Source organism: Tachypleus tridentatus, chromosome 2, assembly GCF_004210375.1.
Source record: "Tachypleus tridentatus isolate NWPU-2018 chromosome 2, ASM421037v1, whole genome shotgun sequence".
Taxonomy (NCBI): domain Eukaryota; kingdom Metazoa; phylum Arthropoda; class Merostomata; order Xiphosura; family Limulidae; genus Tachypleus; species Tachypleus tridentatus.
In genome coordinates this window covers 109109914-109130347 of record NC_134826.1, presented here as the reverse complement: position 1 = coordinate 109130347, position 20434 = coordinate 109109914, and the positions used below count along the sequence as shown (strand labels likewise).

Here is a 20434-nt window from a genome sequence, read left to right as displayed (position 1 = left end):
CAAACTTTATTTATTAAGAACCTATGTTGATTTTATAATTTAGAAAAATTAGATGCAAAATGAAAATCTTTTTTATAGCATAAAGTTCTTAAAATGAGATGTGAATTGAGCTTCTGTTAAAAGATATGTTGTTTTCAAATGCTGAATTTTATTGTGCATAAATTAGAGTTATGGTGAGAAATTTTGTCTGTGTTTCAAATATTGTGAATGATTATGAAAAATAAAAAATTGAATAGCCCCATAGTGCCATAGTGGTATGTGTCTGAACTTTAAATGCTAGAAACTGGGTTTTATTACCCATGGTGGGCAAAGCATAGATATCCCATTGTGAAGCTTTGTTTTTAATTACAAACAAATAAACAAGCATAAATTAGTTTATTATTAAATATTTCAAATTCTATATTTTGTCATTGGCCATAGTTAATCTTAAAATATTCAAACTTAGATAATTTAATTAGCTCAGTTGAACTTATAAATTGAAAAGAACATTACCTTTTTAATAAAAAAATAAAATAAAAAGAATTATGATAAGATAATCTGAATCATACACTAAGTCAAAAAAGGAAAGTATGGTTTGTATTTCTTGTGAATCTTCTCAAACAGTTGGTATAACTTTTTTTTTATCAGGACCCTACGACAGAAGATGGTGGGAGTTATAGGTGTAATGCTGTTAGTGAGCTTGGTGAGAGTAATGCAAACATTTCTCTGAACTTCCAAAGTAAGTTAGTAAGAATCAAGTCTAAACTAAAATATTATTACCTTTGGAACAAGTGAACTATTAACTTGTTGGTGTAAAAGAAATTGAAAAACAAAATGAGATATGAAAGTTAATTTGCTGTGTGAACACAGTTTATATCACATGTCAACAGCTAGAGGTGAAAATACATGTTATTAAAAAGCACAATTTCTAAACTTTTCATGTATATGCATTTGGCCAGCCAAGCTTTTGGTATTGCATTGCTTACATGAATTTCAATTTTGCTTTAAGATGATTTTTTTAATAAAGGATTTTGAAATTGTAAGATGATAATCCACGTTAATGAAAAGCATAAAATTTTCAATACAGCAGTTTATAATACTAATGTTATTTCATTTAAATATAATTTTACTCATATTTGTTCATCTCTCATGAAATTTGTAACTGTGGTTTTATATATTTTATTAGAAGGTTTATCTTAAAGGTAATATATAATGAAGCTAAATGTTGTTGAAAGGCAACTTATGAATAGGTGTAGCCTAGTTTTTAATTTATTTTTATTCTTCATTGAAACTATTATTCAAAACAAGTTTTTTTCTAGGTTTTATAATAGAAAACTATGTGTATAAAAGTATTACCCTGAATATTTAGCTTTCGTATAAAAAAATCTAATAAAATATTTTGCATGATCTTAAGGTGGTGATACAGGTGAAGATGAAAGTCCAACCTTTGTTGAAAAACCTAAAATCATTCCAAAAGATGGTGGAAAGCTGATTGTTATGCAATGTCGTGTGAAAAGCATACCTCCACCTAAAACTGTTTGGTATCATGGGACACAGGTTATAAAAGAGACCAATCGAGTCAAAAGTCGAATAGTAAAGGAAACAGATGAAGAATTCACGATAATTCTTGAAATCAAGGTAGGTGTTAAAAGTACATCTTTTTAGAAACTACTTCCTTTGTTTCATGCATACATATACACATACATATATAATTTTGCATGATGTTAAGGTAGTGATACATGTGAAGGTACATCCATCAATAAAAAATCCAAGATTATTCTAAAAGACCCTTTTAAAATACAAAATGAATAGATATATATACGTAAATAGTTATAAAAGAATTTTTTTAAATTTTAAAGTACTTTTCTCTAAACATAAAAATAATGCAAAATCATAATCATATTTACCATTTATTTGCCATTCTCATAACGTTCATAGTAATGAATTAACACTTTTTTTACCCATTAACTATTAAATGTCCAATTATAACTTGGAGAAGATGAAGTATGGTGAATGATATTCAATACTGAACATAACCCATGAATTCATAATGTTTCTTTGGTTCTTATCATTTGAAGAACTTCCCAAAATTCATGGGTTGAATGATGAAACTTACTGTTTTTCACACAGAATTTTTTATATGTATGCATATTAATGTATATTTATTAATTTATTTAGCATGTTAATAGGTTCTTGCTTATAGTGTATTATTTAGAAATATGACATCCCCAGTAAGCTCTTTGACTGTTTGATATTAAGAGAAAGCTTTCTGAACCATTTTACGAAATTTCTATTTCTCACTGTTTGACACTGTACAATCCCAGTCAATGTTTTCAAAATAAAAGTATCTATAATAATTGCATTAATATTCTTAGTACAAGAAATTTTAATCTCATTATACAATTTCTGATTTATCTTTTTTTATCTAATTAGATGGTCAGTATATAATTTTTTGTCATTTAAAATTTTCTAACACTTACACTCCTGACAGTTACACATATAGCTTCAATTGACTATCATTTTCTGTCTTCAGTCCTAATAGTTTATAGTTGACTCATTATATGAAGACCAACCCTACTTCATCTCTTTAAATTTTGTTATTATTAAATAATTTATAACTTGCAATATCCTAGGTTCCAATGATAATTACATTGACAAATTATGTACTATTTCTTAACTCATATGACAAGTTGATAAAATTTATCATACTTAGATACCACTTTGCTACAGCTACTTTTTTATTATTTTTGTCATACATAAGCAGTGTCTTTTGTTTCTTAAACTTCAGAAGGTTTTCTCATTTATTTTTTAATTCACTATTCATTTCATGGTAAAACTAAGGTCTGTAAATGTAGTTTGATTTTTGTTGATAAATTTATGCTTCACATATTATGCTTGGCTCAGCATGCCCAAGCGGTTCAGGCATTCGACTCATAATCTGAGGGTCATGGGTTCAAACCTCTGTCACACAAAACATACTCACCCTTTCAGCTGTGGGGATATTATAATGTGATGGTCAATCCCACTTTTTTGTTAGTAAAAGAGTAGTCCAAGAGTTGACAGTTGGTGATGATAACTAGCTGCCTTCTCTCTAGTCTTACGATGTTAAATTATGGATGGCTAACACAGATAGCCCTTGAGTAGCTTTACACAAAATTCAAAACAAACCAAGCTATGTTGTGCTCTATCCATAAGAATACATGTAATGTTAAAAAGACCTACTCACCAAGTTATTAACATACAGAAATGAGCAAGGAGTATTTTGGTGTAATGAAAATAAGTATTTTTTTTTCTATCTTTTGATGCAAGTGCAGGAAGACCCAAATATGAATTTTTAAAGTAGTATTTCTACCAGAATTATGTTGCAAATTTTCTTCAGTGTTTTGTTCTGCACAAAAGCTGTACTTGTGGAAGATTGTATTTTACTCAGTTGTATATGGTCATATAAAGAATGTAAATAATAAAACTGGACATTGTAGCAATTACAAGTTTTTCTAACTGTAAATAGTTGTCTTTTGAGTTTAATAGAGTTGAATGTCAACTGGTAAAAAATAAAGTAATAATGGGCATAAAAAATTGAATTATTTTGGACACTTTCGAGAATGTAACAGAATTGTTGGATTTTTAAAATTAAATGTCTCAAATTGAGATGTGCATATAATATGTGTTTAATATAAAAAGTGTGACAATTAATTTTCTTGTAGTTCAGAACATAATTCTTTCTTTTTTCAGATATCTTGTATTTAGATTCTTTCAATACAGTAAACAGCTTGTCTGTGGTTTTCCAGTTATTCCACAGAGTAGAAATATCATATATTTTTAGTTATTGTGATTTAATTCCAAGATTAATTGATTTCTCATAAAATTCTGTTATAGTCTAAAACTATGGTGTTGATAAACTCAGAAACTGTAACTGAAAGCATATGTGAATTTGGACAGAGATATGTTTTTAATATTACTGGCTTGCATATTGAAAGCTACTAATTCAGAATTGCATTTGTATTGATACTTACGTTCTCATTGCAAGGACCCATCGAAAGATGATGGTGGAAGTTATAAGTGTAACATAAAAAATGAAAATGGTGAAATCAATGCTAATCTAACCCTGAACATTGAAGGTGAGTTTGTTTCACTTACATATACATTAATAACATATTTAAAATAGATTACATCAAAAAGGAGTTTTTAAAAATTGAAAGATATTATTTATTAATCTGTTATAGTTTAGTTTCTTACATATTTGTTTGAAATATCAGCTTGTATAAATGTCCATTCACTGCTTAAGCACAAACTCTGAATGCTTGAAATATTATGTAAAATGTGTTTCATATACAGACTTTTTTTATATGTATACTTTTAAAAAAATTAAAACTAAGTTAAGAATTATTAGTCATAATCATCTTAATGAATTTTAAATACCACCCTATATATAGGTGAGAAAAAGCCTAGTGGTGAAGCACCAACTTTTGTTGAGAAACCAAAAATCATACCAGAGGATGGAGGGAAACGAATTATCATGGAATGTAAAGTACGAGCCAAACCAAAGCCTAACATAGTCTGGTACAGAGATAACACAGTAGTTAAAGAAACGACTCGAGTCAAGCAGATTATCAAAGAAGAAAAAGATGTTTATATCATCAGACTTGAGTTAAAAGTATGTTATAAATTTTGTTATTATTTGGTAAAATATCTATTACAAATATTTTTGATAATTTGTATGAGTTACTTTACTTTCAGAACTTTTAAAGAGTTATCCAAATGCTGGCATTAACAGTGCTTCTTGGAGATCAGTTTACCATTCCTTCATATTTTTTTCTTTAGTATAAACCAGTGGAATGATAATTTAAGTAATGAATTTTTCACATTTTCAAAACATTGGAAACATAATGTTATGAATATTGTATTCATTTAATTATGACACTTTCCAAATTTTCTCTCTTAAAGTTGAAATACAATGCATATTAATTGTTGGCTGATTGATACAGATAACTGTATTTTTCTATTAAATGCCTTAAATCTTTTCATAGTTTAAGCTTCTCATAAAACAGAGAAATATTGAGTATTTTAACAGTATAGGAGTTATTGTGTCTGGTATCACTTGGTGAGATTTAAATGTATAAGTTTAATAAATGCAAGTAGAGTTTTCATCTTCTTGTGAAAAAATATGATATTTTTATTATTTTGCTTGATTAGCAAATAAAAATGTATAGCAAGTTAGCTAGTAACTAAATATGAGGATACGTTTTTCTTAGAAACTATTATGCATAAAAAATTGTTGTGTGTTAATATCAATTAAAGAATAGTTAATATAAATTTAATATATCTAATGCAGAAATTTATGATAAAACACTGTTATAGTACTAAGAAAACAGCATAATATTATGTATAGCAGTTAAAAAGTTAGCAAAAACCAGTCTCATATTGTTTTCTGGAAAGAAAACTTGGCGATAATGTCTTCTAATAGTTTATTATATTTACTATGATTTTTTCAGTAATGTTTCACAATGTTGTATGTTTGTTTACAGTTTTTTTCATGGTTTATTATACCTAGCCTGTAGTATTCCAGGTTTTGCTTTCTGTGCATAAATTCTTGATATCAGAAATCTTTCTTGGTTCAGCAACAAAAGTTTTGGTATCAATTTTAATATTTTGTGTAGTGCCTAACTCATTCTGATATGCTTACATTTCTTTTCTCAGGATCCAGAACTTACTGATGGTGGTCTCTATCGATGCAATGTGAAGAACTCAGCAGGAGAAAGCAATGCTAATCTTACTCTAAACATTGAATGTAAGTATATGTGGTTAATATTTTGTGTTCTTCAAGCATTTTATATAATTGATTTTATTTTTGAATTCAAAGATTAACTTTTAATAATTTTTTTTAGAAAATATGAACAAGATTAATAGCTTTAATGTTGTATTTAGAATTCCATATTAATAACTTGAGGCCCGGCATGGCCAAGTGTGTTAAGGCGTTCGACTTGTAATCTGAGGGTCGTGGAATCAAATCATGGTTGCACCAAACCTGCTCACCCTTTCAGCCGTGGGGGTGTTATAATGTGACAGTCAATCCAACTATTCATTGGTAAAAGAGTAGCCCAAGAGTTGGCAGTAGGTGGTTATAACTAGCTGCCTTCCCTCTAGTCTTACACTGCTAAATTAGGGACAGCTAGCGCAGATAGCCCTCGAGTAGCTTTGCGCAAAATTCAAAACAAACAAACAAACAATTAATAACTTGATTTTATGCAAATGTTTTACCTTTCAACAGTTGATTTTTATGCCATTACACATTCAGTTTTGGTGTTTATTTCATACGATATTATCAAACTAGATACATTTCTATGCATAAATCTAAGTATTTAATTTTTTCTGCAAATGACAGTACATTTCTTCTCACAAATGTTAGTTAGCCATTTTCATGCAACTGAAGAGTCACTTTAAGCATTTCTTTTTAGTAGTGTCACTGAATTAGATACACATTTTTTGATATATGTCAATAGTTCTTCTTTATTTTGCAAGTGAACAATTACTACTCTTTTGTTTTTTATAGTGTGTTTTAATTAATTACTTTATTGTCATATATGTTCAAAACATTTTTGCTATAACTATACAGCTAGTTCTGTGTCTTTTTTTTTTCTTGTAGTATCTTTGAGGTAAGGAAACTTCTTGTCAAATAGGTTAATTTTGTCTATAAATTAAGATTTGGTTTATGTTTTTTTTTCTTTCCTTTAACATTTCTTTTGAATTAGATCATCTATTTTTAATATATGTTCATTTTCTATAAATCAACAAGTACTTTTAAGCACTTCTTCCATTGATTTTAGAAGGCCAGGGTACGCTGAAGATTCAATAACTTTGAGTTAGGTAACTTTTTAGTTGAACTTGTCAAGAGTTTAATTTTCATTGAAGATATACAGCTATTTTAGACCTTTTCTTTCCTGTATTGTATTTCAATTGTACTTATTTCTTGTAAAACACTTCAATAACTTTTTCTTCAAATATTATCACTTTGTTTTCCTTTCTTATAGTGTTTCTAAATTTGGAATATTTCTTGTTACGTTGTCACACGTGTTACTGTTTGTTTTCTGCATAGTGTTGGTGACCTAAGTACATTTTTTTGATACATTAAGAGTTTAATTTTAATATATATCAATAACTATTTTAAGAGATTTTCCTCTTAATGTAAGCAGGATAATTAAAAAACTATAAGTTAGAAATCTCAAACAGTAAATTGCAACAGATATGACTATTGAAAAGTAGTAAATTAAATTTCTACATAATTTCCTGGCAGCATAAAAAGAACAACAACTAGTGTATGTACATTTAAATTTAGATATGTGTAAAATAACATTTCAGAAGGATTGGTTAAGTGCATGGGGAAAGCTTAATTTTAATTTGTCACATTAATAAAATTTTCATATATTTTATATAAATAATTTTTATTGTTTTCTGTTGAAACGAAAATAACTTTAACAGATGACTTTAAATTGATTTTATTTTAAAAGTTCAAACATTTTGAAAACAATTTGAATTGATGCTATTTTATGCATGTTTTAACATATGATGCTGTGTTAATAAAAACCACTTTTTTAATGTTTTATTATCCCTCATGTATTTAATTATTACAGTGGCTCCTGTTATTAAAGAAAAACCAAAAATTATCAAAAGAGATCGACAAAAGAAAATTGTTATTGAGTGTCATGTCCAGTCAGCTGCCAAACCTAAATGTATTTGGTACAAAGAGGCTTCTACTGTACGTGAAGATTCACGCCACTCTATCCAGATTAGAGAAATTTCTAAAGGAGAATATGCTATCATTCTTGAGATTGACAAACCTACAGAAGCAGATAAGGGTAACTACAAACTGATGGCCAAAAATGAAAAAGGTGAAGTTACTTCTCAGCCTATTCATGTGGAGCTCGAAGGTAAGATAAAACAAAACCTGACACTTTCAAGGATAATGGTAGTTACTTATTTGATTTTTAATTTAAACATTTATTGATCTTTTATATTCTTTTTGAATCTTAGCATTGAAATTTTTAAACATATTAGAAAAACAAAACCAGATTCCAATCCATTAATAGCTTTGAATGATTTAATTTTAAAAATACCATGCAATAAATCTTATTTATAAAGCATATTTATATGCACATGTACATTCTCAGTGTTTAGTTGTTGTATTACAATTTAAGGTTATTTTAACAATAGCACCAAATTTTTTTATAAATTTTCATAGTTTTTAAAAGATTTACTCAACTGCACCTTGATGTTTCATGTGTATTGAAATTTCCATAGGGTGTATTTACAAAAATGAACTTGCATATTGTCATATTCCTAGATATTTAATTTTTCTTATGTTACTTATAATTGTCAATGAAATAAATATCAAAAGAAACAATATTGCTTAAAAGATGTTTTTGTTTTGATATAAAAAAATTATTATGTATGCTTAAGTATCAATATCTGTTTTTTTGCCATATTTTCAAGCACTGTATTAACCTAGTTATAAGGCAATGTTTTTTATTAGTAATAGGTTGTCAACTTCATATTTTCCTTATAATCATGACTGACCACAAGCTTCTTTTCCCTATTCTAGCATTTTTGAATGTCCAGATAATATCCATCTTCACATATGTGTTAGATGTTTGCTTAAGGTCATTGCTAATTTTAGCAACTAATCCACCTACAGGCTGTTAAGTTATAGTATTAATTTTATGAACCTAAAAAAATTATGTCATAATACCCAATTTTTTCTTTTCCATGGTTTCTGAAAATAGGGTTGTCTTATAATGGGCCAGTGCAGTATATTGGACAAAAATGAGACACTTTTATAGTTATGGAACTAATAATTGAAGGGTATAGAAAGCTAAAACAGATAATGTTAGTTAGACATCAGTCAATCATGCTGAAAGAAAACAGATGTGTCTTATGTTTGTGTAGCTAAGGAATGAAGATTATCAGTATCATCTAAAATGAAGAAGGTACTTTGAAAGGAAAAAATTAAACTCCTGCCAAAGTTTGTGTACAATGATCTCTCCTCCAAATGACAGCAAAATTTATAGAAGTTTTTCCAACTATGCTTCTCTTTCACATTACGATCCTTGTACACCCTTTAGTAAATGACATTGTATGAGCACTAAGTTTTTAAGACAGATTGCCATTTTAATAAGCAACAGTCATAGAAAATATTTGCCCCAAACATAGTCAGTTGACTGTTAAATCATGAATTCAAGTATATGCATGATACTGTCCTCCCTGTTGGAGCCCAGTTTTTCCAAAAGTCAACTTGACAGAAAGCATTTTTCATCTATCTTATGTCAAGTGTTAAATGCAAAGATGGAATTCCAGATCAGTTGTAAAATAAGGATGTGACTGATTTTTTTTAAAGAAGAAGCACAAAACAAAAATTAGGTATAATAGACCTTTTTAGGTTTTACAAGATATTTAATAGTGAGCATTTTAACCTGACTGGACCAATCAATTCACAATCTGATGATCTGTCTTGCAGGATTATGTCTTTCACTAATAGTGTAGAAAGATCCATGCAAACTTGTTTGTGGATTCTTTTCATGAAACTCCATAATGGGTTCTCAAAAAAAGTCTTTGTACAATGTTTTGTTGTCTGATTTGTTGGGAAATTTAATACCCAATATCTTGGATTTGGACATATGAGCCACTAAAAACTTACCTTTAACCATAAATGTCCTTTTTGCATTGGACCTTTTTGGAGAAGAAAACAACAGCAAATATTATGTATAAAGAAATGTACCAAGTATGCATTTCACAGGTAGAGTTATAGTGTGCATAATCAACAACCACTTGTCAAACCAACAAATATTGTATCTACTAATGGGTACAGTTATATTATACACTTTAACATATCTAAAGAAATTACTTGTACAACAAAAATCACCATTTATTTCATATAGCATAAAAAATGCAATCACCAATATGCAGGATAGACCCATACATCTTTTAGAGAGCCTTTTAATAATAAATAAGTCTTATATTAATACCAAAATAGACCTCCCCATTGCCCAACATTTTAACCAAACCTTTCATTCTATTAATGATGTAACTCTTATTGGCATTGAAACCAATTTTGAAACTAAAGTCTATTAGATTGCCAATGAATACTGCCTATCCCTGTGGAATAAATCTAGAACCTGAAGTCATTGATTTCCAGTTATTTGTTAATGCTCTGTTAGAAAAATAAAATTGTTTTTTTTAGTTTAAATTCTTTATTTTATCTTTTATTTTTTAATACTTATTCTTTATACAATTTTCCATATTCATCTGTGTAACACTGTTATTCCACATTCTTAATTTTATCTACTTGAACTTTTCTTTTTTAATCAGTCTTTATATTTTATTTTAATTTTACTTTATCAATGCTTTTACTTCCCTTTGACCATTTTTTTTCAAAACAAAACATCTGTAACTAAGATTTTTGTTTCCATTGTATTACTCTTAACATGAGACACTTGCAACAATACTCTGAAAGTTATTTGAAATGCTTGTGGGTTGCCATGGTGGCCTACATGATATCACTCCAACTTCATTTTATCTACTTTGCTTTACATGGTCTTTCCCAGTTCATCCCTTACAAAACAAGTCCAACGAAAATTAGATTTGTAACAAAAATGAAATAACATAAATACAGTACAACTCTCATGAAAACACAAAATTCAGCCATTGCAGAATACATAGTATCAACTGGACCCAAAATAAATTAGGAAAAAACAAGAATCATCGACACAAACAAATTTTGAAAGCCAAGAAAAATCCAATAATTCTTTGACATGAACACAATAAAACCATCATTAAATTGTGATTCTGGGATAAAAATAAATAACCTGTGGTTACCATTGGTTTAATCTAAAGGAAGTTTCTCCATCAATCAGAAACAGGGATAAACCAATCAATTATAACTCTCCCTTCACCACCCATCAAAATACTATAAAGATTATCAACACCATGCATACACTGACCTAAAGACAAAAGAATCAAAAATTTCAAAATGTCGTCCTCAACTCGTGTTTCTGCAACAGGCAGTTGCCATCCATTTAACTGAATTTCATCAAAATTAAAAGTGATTTTCAAATAATTTTTGTGGTTCTTAACAATTGTGGATAAGATGGACATATGATGTGTAATGAAATAAATTGAAAGAGTGGTCAAGTTTCTCATCAGTTTAGTTCTGTTCTTGTAGCCCAAAGTACGTGGAAATTAAATACATTCTTCTCACCCATTCATAGTGTAAGAAGTATAGGGAGAGTACTTTGTAAGAGGAAAAATCTGGAGACTGACTTATCCAAAACTGAAGAAGTTGTGGTGGGAATTAATAGACCAATGCCCAAGAATTTGCCATGGGGAGTAAAATGTGAATGCCCCATGAAAATCCCACTTCACTGGCTAGCCAGTGAAAATTCTGCTTGAGGAGTGCCTAAGTTGTAACCTAAACTGGGAGAGAAAAAGTTCTAAAATTCACATTTTATAGGTTCTTATATCAATTTATGGAAATTAGTATGCTAGAAGTTTTAATCTTGTACATTAGTAAATAGCAATTGTTGTAACATGTTGAACCTTTTAAGTCAGGCTTCATGACTTTGTTTTGAATATGTATTTATAAGGCTATATAAATGTTTCTTAAAATCTTTTATATTTTCACTTTTTATACAAGAACTCATCTCTGTTATTAAACTTGTGAACACATAGTGATAATGAGGATAAATATAGACCCATTGTAAACTTTTAGTTTTACCAGTCATTTCTTTTATAAATATCAGGGTGATTTTCATGACTTCTATCCTACTGGCCCAGCATGGCCAGATGGCTAAGGCACTTGACTCATAATCTAGGGTCATGTGTTTGAATTTCGAATTCCCATCCCACCAAACATGCTCGCCCTTCCAGCAGTGGGATGTTATAATGTACTGCTCAAAAAAACCTTTCTCGACTTATACTACACTCTATTGATGTAAATATTTGCTTGCTACAAGCATTGATACTTCTATTTATCTCTGCTTACTAATATGCAAAATATTACGCAGCAACCCTTCACCAGTGGGAGTGCAACACTACCCATATTATAACTAGCATCCTCTCTAGTATTGCAGCTGTTAACCACTTCTCTATCAGCAGTCTTTTTGAACAGACATGTTTTTGCTTGTGGTTGATTCACTTATTAGCAAGTTTCTACTTAAATTTTCTTGTTTAATTACAATGTTTTATCAGTATTTTCATTCTTTTTTTTAATCTACTCATTTTTTGAGCTTTGTGAGCTTGGTGGGATGTCTAAGATTTGGACACTTTTGCCACTCTTCTCCATACAGCACTTCACTGTTTTAGACTTCTGTTTCCCTTCTTTTCATTAGATTTGTCACCTTACCATGCCCCTGGCTGCACATTTCCATCTTTCCTTGGGGTCTAGACATCATCAGTACTGTAACTGTTTCTTTGTGGGTGGTGAGTACTCTGTTCTTTTTCATTGCAGGGATCATTATCTTAAGTCTCTAACAGGTATTGGTTGACTGACTCTGATAATGTGTTCTTTGTGCATCCAAATACAATATCTCAACATGTCACTAGGTCATGTACTTCAAGACCACTCTTTTTTATCCTTTGTGGTCTTTTGCTTCATAAACGTTTTTCCTGGACCATACCTCATGGACTAACATGATTAAAGCAGGCAGGGATTGCTGCCCATCTCTGATTTTCTGTGGCATTGAGACTGTTCCTACAGCAGACCTGACGTACAATTCCAGACATCCCTGAGGTGTTGGATAATTGACTTTGGGGATGCAATCACTTTGCGTTTCAAAATAGGATACTGTGGTCACCCATTGTGCTATCTTCATTGCATTGTTTATGCTACCCCATAAACAAGGGGTAGGTTCTCTTGTCTCTCCAACAGATTTTTAACCCTCCTTCTAGGCGAGTATGGGAATCCTTGCCATTTACTAGATCCTAGCCTCTCCTCTTAAGCATAATGCCACTCAGCTGAGAGTAGAGCAGTAGTATTCTGCTAGTATAGTTGGTGTGATTCCCTTCCTACCATGTATCTGATATATAATTCTATATGCTGTCAGGTTTTTAATGTAGCATTCCATCACATACTGCAATTTGCCCCTCTGGCTGAGGCACCAACCTTCCTACCACCTGTCAAATGTCAGTTTATGGGATTGAGTGTTGGATGAAGCTGGATGGATGGTATCCTTCTCCTACCTTGGACTGGAAGATAAATTCCTAATGCTTCCAGGCTTTTGACTGGAGATGCAACTCAGAATAGCAGTTCCTCTTTCTACTGTATGCTGGATGTCAAGTCTCAGTGGACATGGTGTTGGTTGTAGCTGAAAGAGACACATTAATTTGCACATGTATAGCACAGAGTTCCATCCTCCTACTGTGAACTGGATGAAAAATTTATGATGCCATTACATTTGAACTGAAGTGGAACACCCACCTGAGTTATCCACCATCCTAATCTTTGCCAAATAATTTCTCCCTGGTGGATCTGGTGTTGTTTGTGTTCAAGGTACATGCATGCTGAGAGACAGAAGCTGCTCTTCCTTGCTGGTACCCATTTTTGAGGTAAAAGATAAATAATCCTTTTTACATTTTCTTAAGCTGAAAATGTATTTTTGGTAGATACTTAGCTCCTTTTACATTTTCACCTGTTCTCCCCTCTTCCTGTGTAGTTTGGAGTGACCTGACCAATCTCAAAGTGGTCAATAGCTGCAATTATGATCAGTGAGCACTATGTTATGGTAGGGGTAGTTTCACACTTCAGTTGGTGAAGTATTGCTGTATACTCATTTGTATATTAGTTTGCAGAGGTATGTTGGAGGATCAAGGTCAGTGATGAAAATTTGCATTGATAGAAGGCAGTACAAGTTAAGAAAGCCTTTTGTGAAAGGAGATAAGTGTGTATTGGAACTATATTTTCAGTTTAGGATAAGGCTAACTTATATTTTAGCAACATGTACAATTTTTTTTATCTAATTACCTTCAAATAGTGTTCATGATTTACACATAGTATTGTTTTTGGGTTAAGGATACTTACTTTATACTTTTGTGATATTCTATTTCGTATAGAACCTCCTGAAGAAAAGAACAAAAGTGAAAAGTAAGTAAATTTTATTTACAGATGGCATCTAGTGTGCAAAAGAGAAGCATTATGATATATGTACATCTGCTTGTAGATTTTACATTGTTGAAGTTAATTTAAAAACAAAAGTTAAAGTGTAGGTTGAAATTATGATCTTTGCAGTTCTTTCAAAATTCTCTTGACAATAATAGGAAATAACATTTAATATTTTAAGACTAATACTTAATGAATGTTATTTACTGTGTGTTGGTATTAGCATTAATAACTTTTATTGAGCTCTTTTTCAAAAAATTTACAGCTCTCAATTCCAAAAAAAAAATAAACAAAACAAGAACTATGGAACAATAAAAGCTACAAGTATTTGAGATGATTAGATGAAAGAAAGGCATCATGGCACATCACTTTCTAAATTATTTCATCCTCATGTCTTAACTAAAAATATACCTCAATACAGATTACACATATTTAAATTGTAAATAAACAAACATAGTGACACTCTATCATTAGTTGAAGATTTTTAAAGAAAAGAATTATATTAACAATGTTTTTTATTATCATATAGGGTTCCAAGAGGAGAAAAACCCAAGATTGTTCAAGGTCTAAAGCCTCAGGTGACCTTTATTTGAGTGATATTAAACAAGTACATAGAGAATAAATTGGTGTTTTTTAATGGAAAGTGTCTTAACCTGAAGAACGGATATTTTAATCCTTTTCCCACCAGATACGTGTCAATCGTTGCTATTGACACAACTACATACATTTTTCTTGTTAATGCCAGTCTTACAAATCTTTCTGTAAGCTAGGGTATTTTTTTAAAGAATCTTTAGTGGTGGAGTAAACTTTCGAAAAGAGCCACAAAATGTTTCTGGAATCCACCATTTACAAGCAAAAAATAAAGGTATGAGGACTAACTAGCTATAAAAGTGAGCATTTTTCTTACAGCCTGTAATGAAATTATCATTAGAAGCTCATTAAGTAAAGGATTTAAAAATTTGCTCTACAAACATATTAGTGGTGACCTATGTTATTTACATTTCAAACATGAACTTTTATAATGTGTAACAATATTTATAAGCAGACTGTGGTCATTGTGATAATAATTGCCTAAAATGCAAGAAATTCAAAACGAAAGATGTTTTCTTTCTTATTTGAGTGTTGATATTCTGTATATGACAATATAGAAATCTAGTAGCAGTATGACATCAACACAACAAACCATAAGGATAATAACACTTGTAGACTTCATGTAATCATGATAACGTCTGTCATGGATGAGAAAACTTTTACTTTTCTTGCATCTTTTTAGAAAGATCTGTTATAGTTTATTAATGCATTTGAGTTTTTGGATTATAACTTTTGCAGGTAAATACTTATAAGTTTGTATTAGCCCTCTACTGACTATTAGATACTAATGTAGGTATTAAGTCTAGAAATAAAATACTATAACCTTGTTAAATTTGTCAGATGTTATGCTTGTCAGTTGTCAGTTAGAGGCTTTTACTCTTGCTTCTTAATAGTTTACTCATATTTTGAGTTACCACATTTATATCCTATACTTCTAAAATCATTTGTGTTTTTTTTTTACTTAGATCTGCTTTCAGCAAATGCCTACTACTTTTTCAAAGTCCACAAAAGCTGGTTCAGTCACTTTAAAACTCTCTTTGATAAAATAAACCATTCTTATCTCTTTCAACACAATTAGTCTCACTTTAATGTATATATATCAATCACTAGGTCTTCCTTCTCTGTGTGAACAACTCTTTTGCATGACCTTACTTTGTTTCTTATTTGCTCTGTCTGTTTACTTTTCTCATGTATCTCACACTGTCTATATGTTTATTACATAATTATCTACACACTCTCCTAAACCTCAATAAATTTCACCTAACAATTAATAATCTCGATATCAATGAGTTAAAAACACAACATATAACTCTTACTGTTTTATGTAAATAAATCTGTCATAACATTTACTTTAAAATAATTGCTTCTAACTCTCTTGTTATGAACAAAAGTAAACAATTATAAAATATTCACTCTCAAAATAATTAAATTAATAATATATACACTCAACAGTCTTTTATATCATGACAAGATGATAGAGTATCAAGGACATATATACTTTTCAGAGTTATAAGAAATTATCATGTTTTAAATAATTTGCTTTATATAATCTTGCCTTATCTTTTCAATATGCCACAGTGAAACTAAAATTTCTTTTCTAAACCATAAACAACAGTGCATTCTGGTCTTCACATATATAATCTTGCCTTATCTTTTCAATATGCCACAGTGAAACTAAAATATCTTTTTTTAAACCATAAACAACAGTGCATTCTGGTCTTCACATAAAAGATATTGTAGAAAATTTTTTTGTACTTACTTCTTTCATAATCCTAAACAAATTGCATTCAGGAAATATGGAGTTTTTAAATTTAATTTAAAGGTCATTGAATATTTAATAATGTATTAGATAATTTAACTGGAGCATTTGATATGAGAGATATTATCATATTTCTTTCAGACTGTGGAAGCTGGAAATCCAGTAGAGTTTCTGTGTAAAATTGATTCCAAGCAGAAAGTAACAGTCTCTTGGTACAAGTGAGTAGCATACCTTTATAATATAAAGGAGAAAGCAAAATCTACTTATTATAGGTGAAGAGTGTACTTAGACTAATACTGAGCAAAAAGCAACATCCACTTAGCACAGGTGAATAGTGTACCTTGACTAATGTCAAGCAGAAAAAAAAATCAATTTAGGACAAGTGAGTAGTGTGCTTAGATTAATACCAAGCAGAAAGCAATATCCATTTAGTGCAGGTTAGTAGTATACCTGGATTAATATCAAACTGAAACATCCACTTGATACAGGGAAGTAGTGGACTAATACTAATAATAAGCAAAAATCAACGTCTACTTGGCACAGAGAAATAGTACTCCTGAACGAATTTTAAAATATATGGTTAAAAATAATACTATGTTCTAGTAAAAGGTAAAAAAATTGTAATAAGATCAGTCAAAGAAAAAATAATTTTTTAAATAATTACATTTTCATTTTAGGAATTTTAATTATTTATGTACTTTTGATTGGTGTTATCCAGTTCTTATTTATTTTTTACTTGACATGGATGTTTTTCTTCATTCTAGAAACAAAAGAGCCATCAGAGAATCTCGAGAATACAGGATATCTTTTGATGGGTCAACAGCTATTCTTATGATTTCTAGCACAACTGTTGAATTCTCTGGAACCTATTCAGTTGAAATTGTAAATGAATATGGAAAAGAAGAAAGTTCTGCAGAACTAATTGTGAAAGGTATAGAGGCAGAATAGTTTATGATAGTTGTGATTGCTTGTGTTAGTGTCCATCTATGTGACACAGGTTCTCAGGCTGAGAAAGATTAGAAGCGTTATTGTGAAAATATAATGACTTTATTAAAAACTTAATTTTAATAGAAAGTTTAATCATGTTATTTTGAATAATATACACAAACATTGACTATTATTATAATTTTCCAAAGTGTAAACAGTTTTATTATAAACTTGTATATTTATTTCCGATTGTTTGCCTACATTTGTTTCAGTAAACAAGTCTTTTTATTATGACTGTTTTGACTTGTAGTATAAATAAAACCTCAGAAACAAAAGCAACTAATATCAAACAGAAAACAACAGTATATTAATATAGGTGAGTAATATACTTAGACTAGTATCACATAGAAAGCAACATTCACTTGATATAGTTGAACATTTTACTTACACTTATATCAAGTAGAAAAGAAGTCTTATTATATACTGTATTCTTCATATTTCACTGTAAGAACGTTGTGCAATACAACATATTTTTGCCACAGTGAAGATCAAAATTTAAAGTTATATTTAGCAAAATAAAAATGTATCTTTTGATAAGTAAAATTAAATATTAGTTAAGTTAAATTATACGCTTGGAAATGGATCAAATATCTGCTTCACTATTAAAAAAATTGGTTTAGAAAATTCTCGTGTTTAACCAATTCTAAGTTTACAGAATATTTATTCTGGCCATTTATTTTTATCTTTCTAAATATAAAAAGAGTATTTGTAAATAATACATGTAACCATTTTGATGATGAAGAACCCATAGCGAGAACTCGTTCAAGCTATCTCTAAACAAGTACTGTATATTAATTTACAATTATATTATGACTTTTAGTTAATAATCAACCTTAAGCATACAGTCTTTTAATATTGGCCTTTATTTCATCTTTCCAAAATAATATATATTTGTTATATTAATTTTCTGCATTCATAAATTATTGCTTTTATTTAAGAATTCAAATTGCTTTATTATTAGTTTGTATATATCATTAATTGAAAACGTGTTTTTCTGAAAACATTTCACAGAACCTCAAAAAAAGAAACCAGAGAAAAAAGAAGAAAAGAAAGAAGATAAACCAGTGAAAATACCAGAGGAGAAAAAAGAGGAAAAACTTACAAAAAAGCCAGAAGAAAAGAAGGTAACTCTCTTTCATCTAATTACTTTCAACATATTTTGTTTATATTGGAAACCCTTCATCTCAGTATTATAGATTTAGATTAATCAAATAATTTTATGATGTATTACTTTCTTTCAAAAACTAAAATTTAAATTTTGATACTGATATTGTGCTTCTTTATTTTCATTATAATAAAATCTATGAAGTTTACAGTTTTAACAATGAGGTGATTGATTAAGAAATAGAACCTTATGTGCAACTTTTATATGTGAGACCTTCAAGTGGAAAATCGTTGCATACAAATGTTAGCATTTTAATATATGTAGTTACTTTTTAGGAATTTTTCATCAAGCCAGGAGCAGAATTACATACACTCAATATGTATCCAATTTTTTATAGTTTGTATTCTTTACTTATTCAGAAATGAACATACATGCTTTGTGTAAAACAGTTAAATTTAAAAAGGCCTTAAAATATGTTTCTCTTGGTACATAGATTGAAAGTTGAAGGTCTGGTTTGAACTTATGGAACTTTTTTAAATAGCTGATAAGTTAAATTATGATTTTCAAATGTTTAGACAATATATTGTTTGAAACTTTTTTATTACTTGAAATGGTTAACCACAGTTAATAATTCCTCCATTGAAATGAAATACATGTGGTTTCAAACTATTGTGATAATCGTAGAACAACTGAAAACGTTGTAATTAATTTAATGTTTTTGGAATAAAATTTTCAAGAATTCCTCTTATTTAATTTCAAATAAATATATTAAATATATATTTCTTTGCTTTTGTGACTGGATGATTATATTCATAGCTATTACTTTTGATGTTATTTGCTTTATCTTTAGAAACAATAACTATTTTAACATATATTTAATATTACCATATATTTTTATTTACATAATTGCTTTGTATTGTTAAATTTGAAAATGTGTTGCAACAAAAAATACAAAGTCTTGATAACTCTTTAATAAATGTATAGCATTTGCTAATTAATGTTTAAACCTTCTTTTATGAGAATATGCTCATTAAGTATTAATTTTAATTGTTTAATAAAATAAGTTATTTTGAGTACAAATTCTTGAAAATTATTTTAAATAGTGTGAACAGTTTTTAGACTCTTTTGGGATGTGTTAGAATGGTTTTAGTTATTTTTGTATATAAATTTAATTGTACTAAGTATTGATTTAATGGTTAATTAAATAAAGTTTGTGAAAAACTAAACAAAATATTCTAAGTAAGTCAAGTGGATTGCAAATTGAATATATAAATAAAGGTTATGAAATTCAAGCAAATTTCTGTATGTCTCATTATGGTAACACTTAGATAATCGCATAAAAGCAAAGAGAGGGTAGTTAAAGTTTACAATTATAGATATATACATGTGAAGTTGAAAATATTGTCAAAGAAGCCCATGTATAAAATGTGTAAAAAGTAAAACATAAAATTGGATAGAACTAACTACATGAAATAAATACACCAAAAAAGCAACAAAAACAAAGAAAGTAGAACATAACCTCTTTACATTTGGAACGAAACTGGAAACCAATGCCTTAGAAACCTGTTTCATCCTCTTGTTTTTTTTTATTTTAAAGTAGCTTTCTTTTTCTTTAAAATTATCGTTGCTTTATGAGGCATTTATAAGAAATGCATTATCTTCAGACTGTATTTTCATTTTATTATCTATTTTTGTTTATTTTGCAATGGTTAAAAAATAATTTTATAATTAAACTAGGACCATGTTCCTTTCAATATATCTGTTTAGACATTCAAGTTTTAAATGTTGTTCTGTATGTTATTTTCATTAAGTTACTGCCTGCACGAAGAACCTTGTAAGCAAAGAAGACAGACTGTGTATCAGTGTTATA

At 29.2% G+C, this 20434-nt stretch overlaps 1 pseudogene across 1 annotated transcript in view; it reads left to right on the top strand.

Moving 5' to 3' along the window:
• Positions 1-20434, top strand: part of LOC143244816 (twitchin-like) — a 296421-nt pseudogene that overhangs the window by 54696 nt on the left and 221291 nt on the right. Inside the window, exons 10-20 of the transcript XR_013025339.1 lie at positions 628-718; positions 1394-1617; positions 4007-4097; positions 4413-4633; positions 5677-5767; positions 7608-7904; positions 14077-14107; positions 14652-14700; positions 16614-16690; positions 17237-17403; positions 18471-18583. The product of XR_013025339.1 is annotated as a twitchin-like (transcript). The remainder of the gene's footprint in view (positions 1-627; positions 719-1393; positions 1618-4006; positions 4098-4412; positions 4634-5676; positions 5768-7607; positions 7905-14076; positions 14108-14651; positions 14701-16613; positions 16691-17236; positions 17404-18470; positions 18584-20434) is intronic.